The sequence below is a fragment of the Acyrthosiphon pisum genome, chromosome X, assembly GCF_005508785.2.
Source record: "Acyrthosiphon pisum isolate AL4f chromosome X, pea_aphid_22Mar2018_4r6ur, whole genome shotgun sequence".
NCBI classification, from domain to species: Eukaryota; Metazoa; Arthropoda; class Insecta; order Hemiptera; family Aphididae; genus Acyrthosiphon; species Acyrthosiphon pisum.
In genome coordinates, this window is record NC_042493.1 from 130,573,127 (window position 1) to 130,584,827 (window position 11,701).

Sequence of the window (11,701 nt, forward strand, 5' to 3'; positions counted from 1 at the left end):
TATCAGTTAGAAAAATATTAAAAATACATAGGCACAATTTTTTTTTATAAGCATTTAAAGATCGAATTTTGACAAAATTTATCAAATTTAAAATTGAATAATTATTTCGTAGTTAAAAATGTATAAAATGATCAACTTTTGTATCTAAAGCTTGAAAATTTAAAACAAGATTCCACTTAAATATTTAATTCTGTTGCCAAAAATTCTAAAAAATATATAAGCACAGTTTATTTTTATAGTCATTTTAAGTACAATTTTGGACGAAATTACATATTAAAAACCTAGAATAACTATTTTAGTTATTTTGTTGTGATTGTATAATATTATTCTTGGGTATACTTGAAACTTCTAAAGTATACTATTATATATCTATGATAGTACCACGGTTTGTTGTTGATGTATAACGCGTTACTATGATGGATATTGTGATATGATTAATTTAGAATTTATTATTAATAACTATTATAGGTCAATTTTTTTAAATACTAGACTACAATATAATATTAATATGTCTTATACCTATACTGACATACCGTCTCCGCTCAGAATCGTTTTTCTTATACAATGATATTATATCATTGAATTCAAATTTAATACTATCCATTATACAGTGACCCACTTCTAACCTACTGTACAGCAGAGCGAAATCCACTTACCCACCTTTTTTTTCTATGAATGTCAATAAAACATTTTTTTTTTGGATAAAAAAGTGTGAAAATTTAATGCAAACTGCCTATACTATATTGTTACAATAGCATTTGAAAAATATTAATAATTTTTAGTCACAGTTTTTTTTATAAGCATTTAAAGTTAAATATTGACAAAATACGGAAAAAAAAAGAAAGTTAGCAAATTATTTTGAGTTAGAAATTCACAAAAAATTTTCTTTTTAAATCTAAGATTTCAAAATGTAATACAAAATTCTTCATAAGTATGTTTATCTTTATCAAAAAAAAATGTCTACAAGAAAGTAAAATAAAATTTTTATGAGCATTTAAAGTTCATATTTTTACAACATTTGATAATTACCCGATTTCTTATTTTTATAAGCATTTATAGTTCGCATTTTGACAAAATTTTTTAAATTTAAAATTTAATAATTATTTCGTGGTTAAAAATGTATTAAATATTCAACTTTTATAGTTAAGGATTGAAAATTTAAAATAAGGTTCCACGTAAATAGGTTATAATATATAAATTTATTAATTCACAATAATATATCAACGAATATACTTAGTAATATCATACTAGGCTGACTGACCGTTTTCGCTCAGAATCGTTTTTCTTATACAATGATATTATATCATTGAATTCAAATTTAACACCATCCATTACAGTGACCCACTTGTAACCTACTGTACAGCAGAGCGACACCCACTTGTCCACTTTTTTTATTATTGAAGCCTATTTATATTAGAGTAACTATTAACAACTAGTTTTTCGGTTTCACAGCATTTTTGTGTTTATTAAACGTGTGGTGTTCGATTAACATTTCAGCTTTCAATATGTGTTATAATCAAAATCAAAATATTGAGGCTTAGGTACGTTTTCAAAATATGGCTTACATAATTTGTGACTATTTGTCATAATATATTGGCTCACGGCGTTAAAATAAACGAATAATGTTACAAGTTATAATGATCAAATCGTAATGTGGGTCCCGACAGTTTGTTCAACACAAGCTAATAATATGAGTTTTATAATTTATTTCGTTGTAACCACAAAAGTGAGGGTTACGACATATTTTGCCCATTTTACCAACGATATAGTATTATAAACCCATTACTATTTAGAAAGCGAAGTTGTATACCTACTCATAAACTACCCTTACTAATATGTTGATTCTGAAACGTCAAGAATTTCAAAAAAATATCCACCGTATAATTCATACAACTAAAAAGGGGTGTTCTCGTTTGTAAATAGAAGTTTTATCTGCGCAGGACATTCCTTAAGTAGTAAAAAAAATCTCAAGTATCTGATCTTAGAGTATAAGAATTCCAAAAATCCTATTTCGAATATATATATTTGTGTGTGTGTGTGTGTGTGTGTGTGAATATACGTATAGTTCGTGTCCAACGTCTAAGTGTGTGTGGGCAGTTGTTTGTGCATGTATGGGGCACAAACATATATATATATATATGTATATATATATACATTCTATGTCTACTGTAGTCTGTAGATGATGTGGAATGGCGTGGGGTGGTTAAAATATCCCGCAGAGTTTGCGAAGAATAACGTCGGCGAACATAACATTGTGTACAATATAATATTTTATTTTATATTATATTATAAAACCTGTTACGTGCATGCGTATGGTTTAGATTTCCGTTCTCGAATATTCGAAATCGACGAATAAAATAATATTGTACTCGTATGCAGCCGGTTTGGTCAGACCGTAACGAAACTATATACCCACCCACCAGTTACTCGGTATTTCTAACTACACGGCGTTATTTTAACAAAATCAAAAATACCTTTACCTTCCTCGCTCACCCCCTCGACACATTCCAAATATTAATAGTCCAAAATCGTATGTTATAATAATACCATATATCTAATTGAATTTCATAAAGATTATTACGTGCATTATCGACTATTAAGTCGGATCAAATTTATCAATGAATTAAGATAGAAACATTAAATTGATTTGGTTATTTGACACATACATGCTACAGGTGCTGATTAATTAAAATAGGACTCTAGTGCACGATCCGTTTCGGTTACCCTATCTATTCAATATACGAATCGCGGAAAAAAGTCACAGTAAAATAAGTCCCTCAAAATCAATTAATTGAAAATCTCTAAATTAATAAATAGGTACTATAATAGACTATAGTACCTACTAATATAATTACTATAATAATTCAATTAATATTTTATTATATATATATATAACCTGCTACTCGCCACTTACATTCGTATGGTGTAAATTTCTGTCCTCGTGTATTCGAAATCGACAAATAAAATAATATTATAATAAATTATGTTTTACTCGCATGCCGGTTAAGTTAAACCGTATAATATATGAAACTACCCACCCATCAGTTAATATTTTACTCAGTATTTCGAACTGCACGATTATTTTTACAAAAATAAAATCCTAAAATGTCTTTACCATTTACTTTAAACATTAAACTAATTTGATTATTTGACACAAACAGGCTGCAGATACTGATTAATTACAAAAGGAATCAAGTTCGAGATCCATTTTAATTTCCCTATCTATTCAATAAACGAATCTCGGAAAAAAATTCCGATGGAAACATAGTTTATTGCGTTGCATAAAAATACGTTTATTAACCGGAAATTTAGCACACAGTGAGTTTTCCTATTACTTATTTGTGTATATAAAATATATTGTAGAGTCAAAAGTTTAAGTCAAGCCCGGGATAAACATAATCAAAATGTTGGTGACCGACGAAAGAATATATTTCAGAGATAACATTTTTTTTTTTACATTATAGGTATATTATATTTCATTATTTAAATACTTTTGTTTATAAAATGCAAGTGTTTAAACAATTAACAGAATAAACATTTTATGCGTGTAAATATATTCGTAGCGTACCTTCCTATTTTGTAAATATTTTATCATATTAAAAGTTATCTCTTTATGTTCTAAAAAATACAATTTCAACAAATATAATTTTTAAAAATGTTCACAAATAATATGAAAGCAGTTGTTTTAAATTGAGAATATATTTTGCTTCAAATTCAACATAAATTATGCTTATATATATTTATATGCATAAACAATATTTGTATTTTTAAGGTCATACATATGTTTTCACATCTTTCGCGGGTTGCCTATGGGCTATGACCAGTGCCCCCCCCCCCCCGAATTGTTTTTTGCTTTAATTACATTATATTATATTGTGTTTGATAAAAAATTAAAAGTTAAGGCTTTCGATGTGAACCATTTTTAAGGGGTCGGATTTAGGAAATATTCTACATCCATCGTTCGTACTGTGTCACTGATCATTAATGTGTAAGTTATTTTTATATTAATGTAAGTTCCCCGAACATTTTACGCATTTAGATATAATTTACGGGTAAGATTTTAGGAACTCAGTAACGTACGTATACGCATGCCGGGATAGTCGAGTTTCACTTATTACATAAAAACATGAATAAAAAATACTATATCTTGTGTATCAGTGTATCTTTACTCGTGCCAAAAAATAAATGGTCGAATTGCACTTGGGTTCAAAAAAGATTACAGTCGAACTGCACTCGGGTAAAAAGCGAGTAGAGTTGAACTGCACTCGTTCAAAAAAGGAGTTAAAATTTAAGGTTCGCGTTCACGTTTATTATAACAATATTTGACGATTTACAGAAAAAAATTACTTTCAATCAGTTTTACCTGTAAAAAACCCCCAGGGCCGAGTTTACACCTAAATAATTTTTACCTATAAAAAAACACGGGCTGAGCTTACAATCGCCCGTGGATAATACAGATATAGTTGTTCATGAGTCAGGGCTAGTGATTTTATGCTCTAAAAAATGGCTAAATAAGTATGCACTTATGCAATAAAAGCTGGAAAAATATGCATTGAAATATGCCTTTAAAATTTCAGAAATATGCATTTATATGCACTAAAAATCTGAAAATATTTATCGAAAATATGTAGATTAAAAAATAAAAATACTATAAGTAAATTTTGGAATAACAAAAAATATCCATTCATATTATTAAAAGTTATATTTTATTGTATTAATGTACCCAATTGTGTTTCTCAGTGTTAATATGTTGCACAACACTAAAGCGTTTTACACCCGCGACTTTTACTCCGCAAACATTACAAAATAATATTTTATTGTCGGCCGAGAATATATTTTCACCAAATTCATCTACTAATTGTCTCAGTTTACAGTCCGATGACGGTTTTTCCTTCGACCTGATCTATAATTTCAAAACGAAGTTAAAAAATATAATAAAAGATTTTCGAAATATTGTTTAACTGAACGAACGTTCGTACATATATGTCACAATAACGACTGAAATATAGTCTAGAATAAACCACTGTAAAAGTATCAAGATGATATGTCAGATAAGAGTAAAGACCATTGGCGCAACTAGGCATTTAAACTAAGGGGTGCTTAAGCTCCAGTTTTTTTTGTGACTCAATAGGACCTAACACTTAAAGATTTTTATAAGGGGGTGCTAATTTTGACTTAGGCGGTGCTAAGGACCCAAAGCACCCGTAGTAAGTATACGTACGTTTGTACTGGCTTTATCTGCTCTATGCGTTTTATTTTTAATAATTTGATGTCGCGAAAACTCCCATATATTTTATAGGTACTGTGTAAAAATATAAATTATTGCATTTCGATCAAATTTCGGTAAAAATATGCACACTAAAGTAGAAAAACGCATAAATATGCCAAATAGTTAAAAAAAAAAAAACCTTTAAATATGCAACATAAAATTTCACATACTATTAACCACAGTACCCTGAAATGGATTTCTATGTCACCTAGCATTAAACACGACTTAGCAAGATTGATATGCAAATGCATGAACTCACTAGCCCTGATTATCGAATATCGGTACCTACCTACAACGAACATTATAACGATTCCCCAGATATTTTGTCGGGAGTACGAACTAACAAAATTGTATGTACCTACGTATAATCGAATAATTTGAATATTACCTAGTTTGCATAGTTCAAGTAAATATTATTATCAATCTTACTTGCAATATTTTTTTGCGGACCAAAATTTCCTTTATATTTTCTTTTCTCGTCGATGCTGTTAGCTCCATTTTCACCGCTCCTTACTTCTCCACACACGTATTGTACCTATATATAGACATAATAGACATATATCATTGTAGTTCATAATTATTATTATTATTATAGTCGATCTTACTCAAATATTGGACACACATTTCCTCGATTATTGCGCGCGAACTGGATTACGGTAGGTAGGTCCGTTTATAAACACGTTTCAAATTTTTAAATTTTTAAATTTTCAAATCGATACACACGACACGGCAATATTTCGACTTATATACCCGGACTGTAACACAAGTGCATTTAGACACGTATAAGACGTAATTAAGACCCGAAGACACGTCGTAGTGAACTGATGAGTGCGATGACTGCTCCGTGTCCGTACCTTTGTTCCCAGTCGGCGACTTAATGCAATAATATCATATTATCGAAATTACGCGTTTAGCTATCTATACTCTGTATAATATTTTATTTCCCAGTTACGGATATAGATCTCACATTCGGGTAGAGGTACCTGCTGATTATATTATTTTATAATATCACCTAATAACCGATATCTAGACTGCAATCGCTACGCTCGAATCATTATAAGTTATATAATATTATATTGGGACAATTGGGTTATTACACTTATCGCCCAGCATTTGAGATGGTATTTTTTTTCTCGAGTATATAATTTCTACATTTTTATCCGGAAAGTTATTATTATTAATTTGTTCCGCGAAAACGTTACGATAATGACGGCGAGTTCGATATTATTTGCAATCATTTTATTATATTTTATAAATACCGTTGTACGCGGAATGCCAATTTCCCAGCACGCCGTGGCCGAATCGCGCTCATTAAATTGATACGACCGTTATCGAAGACGGTTGAACCGAGTACCTCCACTTCTACACTAGGTATACATCGGAGTGGATATTTTAAGGAATTATCACTGGGCGACATAAAGCAAATTTCACGCCCACCATCAAAATTGACATAATATTATGAGCTTATAAAATACTGTTCAGTATTAATTATATTAAATAATAATTTATAATAATAGTTATTATATTGATTATTCATCTAAACTCGCAGAATATTATTAATTAATACACCGCAATACCATTGATTATAAATACTTCCATTTTTACTAGTATTTATAGACCGTTGGCAACGGTAATACGTTCTACATATCACATTATAAGCAAGTCTATAATATTTTTTTTCCTTTAGGATTATTATGTAATATATTATTATTATTGAAAATAGGTAGGTACCGAAAGTGACGAAAGCCCTGTCGTCGTAAGTATCGTGTGACGTGTTGTAGGTAACTTGAAGGCTTGAATGTTTAAACTGTTTATAGGTTCAAAGTGATATCATTAATTAGCTAATAGCTTGTAGGCAGGGTCGGATTTACCCATAGGCCACCAAGGCACGTGCTTAGGGCGCAATATTTTTTGGGGCGCAATTTTTTAGTTAATTCTTACTTTTTAGTTTTTCACAATTTCATAATTACGTTTATCTAAATTTATATTTTATATTAATTTTTTTCGTATACAACTTGCACGAAACTGGTGAATGGCTCACGTAATCACGTCGCAGTAACGTTTTAATATATTATAAGCTATAATAACCTTGCCGTTTAAGTTTAATCCTGCGACCGGCGTGAGCCGCCACCGCTAGGTTCGACAACGACACTCGACGAGGCAGTTGCCGGCGTTGCCCATGTTTAGAGCCTGGATTTATATGCATTTAAAAAGTGTTAAATATGATGCAAATATGCAAGGAAAAAGTGGCTCAATATGCAATTATATGCTATATTATGTTAAACATTATGAAACGTTATTTTTTTTTTTTTAAAAAAACAAATTTTTACACCAAGGAAAGTAGTACCTACCTACTAGATATTCTATCATAAACAAAAGAATATTTAAATGGTTAAACATTTAATACTTTAAAAACCGAAATGCAATATTTTATAATCTTCATTTTTTCATATTTTAAATTGTTCAAATGTCTACAACACTCAGAAAACTTAAAAAAAAAAAAAAATAAATAAAATAAAATCATCTATAAATATTATTCGTTCTAAAAAAAAAATTGTAAAATTGAGTTACTGCCTTATTCGTTACGAACATCGAAGTAACAACATATTATGTCGAAATGCAGGTGTATGTGAATTATTGTTGTTAATATATTATCCATACGTGCTCCGATATCATGCAGTGTTTCAAAAATGACAATATTTTAAGAATATTCTTGTAAAAGACCCTGTCAACGATTTTTTTCTCTTTTAAAATAACTAAAATATAATTATCTTAAATAAAATAGGCAATTTATTAAAAACCCATTAAATATGCATATTATATATGTACTTATGAACCAATATACAATTATCCTCTAAATATGCAAAATATGCAATATAAAATTTGGTGTTTAAATTCAGTGTGAGATGAACCGTGGACATTTTAGAACCCCCTAGACGTGTGTACACTTAGTAAAAACATGCAAATGCATATAAATCCGAGCTCTACACATGTTAATACATGGGAGATGGTATACGGGTGTGCGGCGTAGACACATACAATATTGTGAATGGCGCATGCGCAAAACGCCATCCAAGGCAGTCAAATAATATTCAGTATATTATACTGCCTCGGGTACATTGTATATAGCCGCTCTACTAGCTAGGTGGGGGACAGCTCGCCCAATGCTTACTGGAATGACCCGCCTCACCCCGCACCCGGCATCGTAGTTAGAATACTGGAATTAATTCTGGGAATCTGATGTCTTGATAAAGTAATTAATAATAATAAACACGGTGCATGCAGTACATACTGCTCAGTAATCTGCTAATCGATTACGATTATAGAGACTAGAGTGCTCACCACCAAATCATAGATAATTTTGCTACAAATAAATCGAGGCGCAAAATAATTTAATCATTGTACAAGTGTACCTATGCAAAATTGTATCGATATTTATTTGTTTGGTTGGTATGTATAAATATAAAAATACCTAAATACAATTTTTATAGTTTTGTTTTATTTCATGAAACATTACCCCCCCCCGGTGGGAGCACGTCAATGTACAGGGCGCTAGTGTTGTGATGCCTAGGGGCGGAAAAATGGCAAGTCCGCCCCTGCTTGTAGGAACAAGGACTAAAATCAAATCAAAAACAATCAATTTTTCGATATTTGTCGGGACGGCTGATGACCAGATGAAACATGTCGCTTGTCTTGCATTATGTAGGAACCTACCTACCTATTATTTTATGGATACCTACGGGCTATGGTGAACGGTCACGTGGGTTTTTCATTCTCAATAATTAGTTTTCAAATGAAATGATATATTATTATGTCATAAATAAATAACAAAATTAAACATAATAATTAATAATCAATAAATTTTGCAAGGTTGATACGCAAACGCATAAACTCACTAGCCCTGTTCATAACAGATATTCTATCATAAATTCTCATCGAACGTGATTACAAAGTGATCACGGTGTACGGTTACGATAACAGACAAAAACGACACCTGTGCCCCGAGAAAACCACTTGCCACACGCCCTTCTACGGTATAAATCACGGTTAATGGTATAAATTCACGAAATAACTTTGAACACTCGTTACGAGTCCAGTGGTATTTTTGAGGGTATACCATTACCTAGGTAAATTATCTATACGATCCACGACGAAATAGATCTATTGCGATGTATATATTTTTTGTCATGCAGGTACAGGTCAGGGGTGGCCAAACAGTAGATCGCGATCGACTGAACGATCTTGGACGATTTCCAAGTCGATCCCCCTTGTTAGAATAGTTAATTATTGTACTTTCTGATGATAATTTAGAGCAGCGCCTTCGATTAGAAGTTACCGACTATATTACCGAGATTATAATCAGATTATAATTAACTGGCCACGACACAATTTTACGTCAACGTTTTAATGTTATTACATTTAAAAATTATTTAGAAATTTAATGTGAAACACTCATCTTAGATACCTTTACACTTTTATTTTATTATTTATACATAAGTAATAAGTATGTTTATTATTAATATACAATATATTATTCACATTATTCGACCCTAAGAGAAAAATTATTCCCTTAGTACCTATAGATCATAATCAAAAAAAAGTTTGGCCATCCCGGGAATAGGCTATTCCTACTCGATTTGGTTGGGGGGGGGGGGGGCGGAGCTCCTACTATTTTAATTTTTTCAATTTGGAATGGATCTAAATTGTTGTCAAACATACCTCAAACATACCTAATGAATTTTCCATTTTTTTAATAAAAAAATATTTTTCATCCTTTCTATGGTATTCACTAGTAGTGTTCAACCTTTTTGGCTTGCGATCCACTTTTTTTGTAACAATATCTTCACGACTCGTATCGACTTTGTAGGGCATGAAAGAAAAAAGACTAGCTGCTCGTTCCGCGTAATTTATACCGTGCATTAGTGTGCCCAAAACATATTATCCAAAAAAGTTTCAATAAAGATTTCGTATCAGTTTGGAATCACAAGTAAGCTCAATTTATTGATTTTCTATGTCAGTAGCAATTAACTGTCATTGTATCATCTACTGTAAAATATAGTTCTTCAATGCATTCATAATTTATAATTTCATACAATTATTTTTTTGTCGCGACCCATTTTTATAGGTTACGCGACCCACCGGTTGAATACCTGCACTGGTTTAGACTTTCTAATACCTTGTTATTTTTTTTATTAAATTTTGTTTATATTATATCGAGCTTGTTCTATGCCTAGGTTAGTAGTTAACAGATATTTTGTACCTACTACCTACAATAAACCAGTGATTGGAAGGAAGCGTTCAAAGGAACTAGTTTCAATGATTTCATTAAATTTTCAAGAACTTAACGGTATCGTAGTTCTTTTTTTGTGTAAATGAACATATTGGAACTTCGCTCATTTTTTAACAATTTTTAGATAATAATTTTTAGAGCAAAAGTTTTTATAATTTTTTTTTTTAGAAATTCATTGTCAATATAAGTAGGTACCTAATTTCAAAGTTTGAATAAATGTATTATTAAAAGAAAATATGGGGGTTGCCTTCCTAAAAAATCACTCTGTATTTCATGGAATGTTTTTTGATATTGCTATTAAAGTAACAATTATTATACAATTCGTGTTAAGGAAGGTGGATTATATTTTTCCAAAAATGTTGCATTTATTAAATTTTTGTCTGCTAAGATGTATTAAAGTGGCATTCAACAAAGTGCATGCCACTTAATGGAACACAGTTAAAATTATATTATGCTATTATATTGATAACGGAAGTAATTAGGTAGATCAAAGTACCTACGTGGGATTTTTCATCAGATTCACTGTTTTGTTTAAAACTTTATCAACGGTTGAATTGTTTTAAACAAAATGGTCTAACAAACTCATCTTCACCCAACAAGTGAAAATATTCAATGCGTGATTGAAATTATTTAGTCTTCAAACGCATATTAAATGTCACTATTTCTCCTTCAAAATCGGACGAATCGCTATCTTTGACAGTTATTAATAATGCATTATGAACAGCTCGAGACTTATTGTGTATTGTTAATGAGTACCAAAAACAGTTAATTAAATTAAATTTATACACACAATATAACAATACAATTTCACACTAATCATTAGTCATTAGTACTGTAGTATATACTGACCACAGTATAAGGAACAAGGAATATAATAACTATTAACTAATATATTATTATTAAAATTAAAAAATAACTGAATAAACCGATTATTCGATTAGGTACATAGAATAGACTCCATATTTCCATAATTAATGTTAAAAAAAATGTTATTATTATGTTCAATGTGTAGTGCATACAATTTAATTTAAGAAATGTTAACAATGTACGTTTATATATACAAATATATTATTTATAATGCCTAAATAATTATTAAAATCTTATATATAAAATTCTCGTGTCACAGTTTTCGTTGCCATACT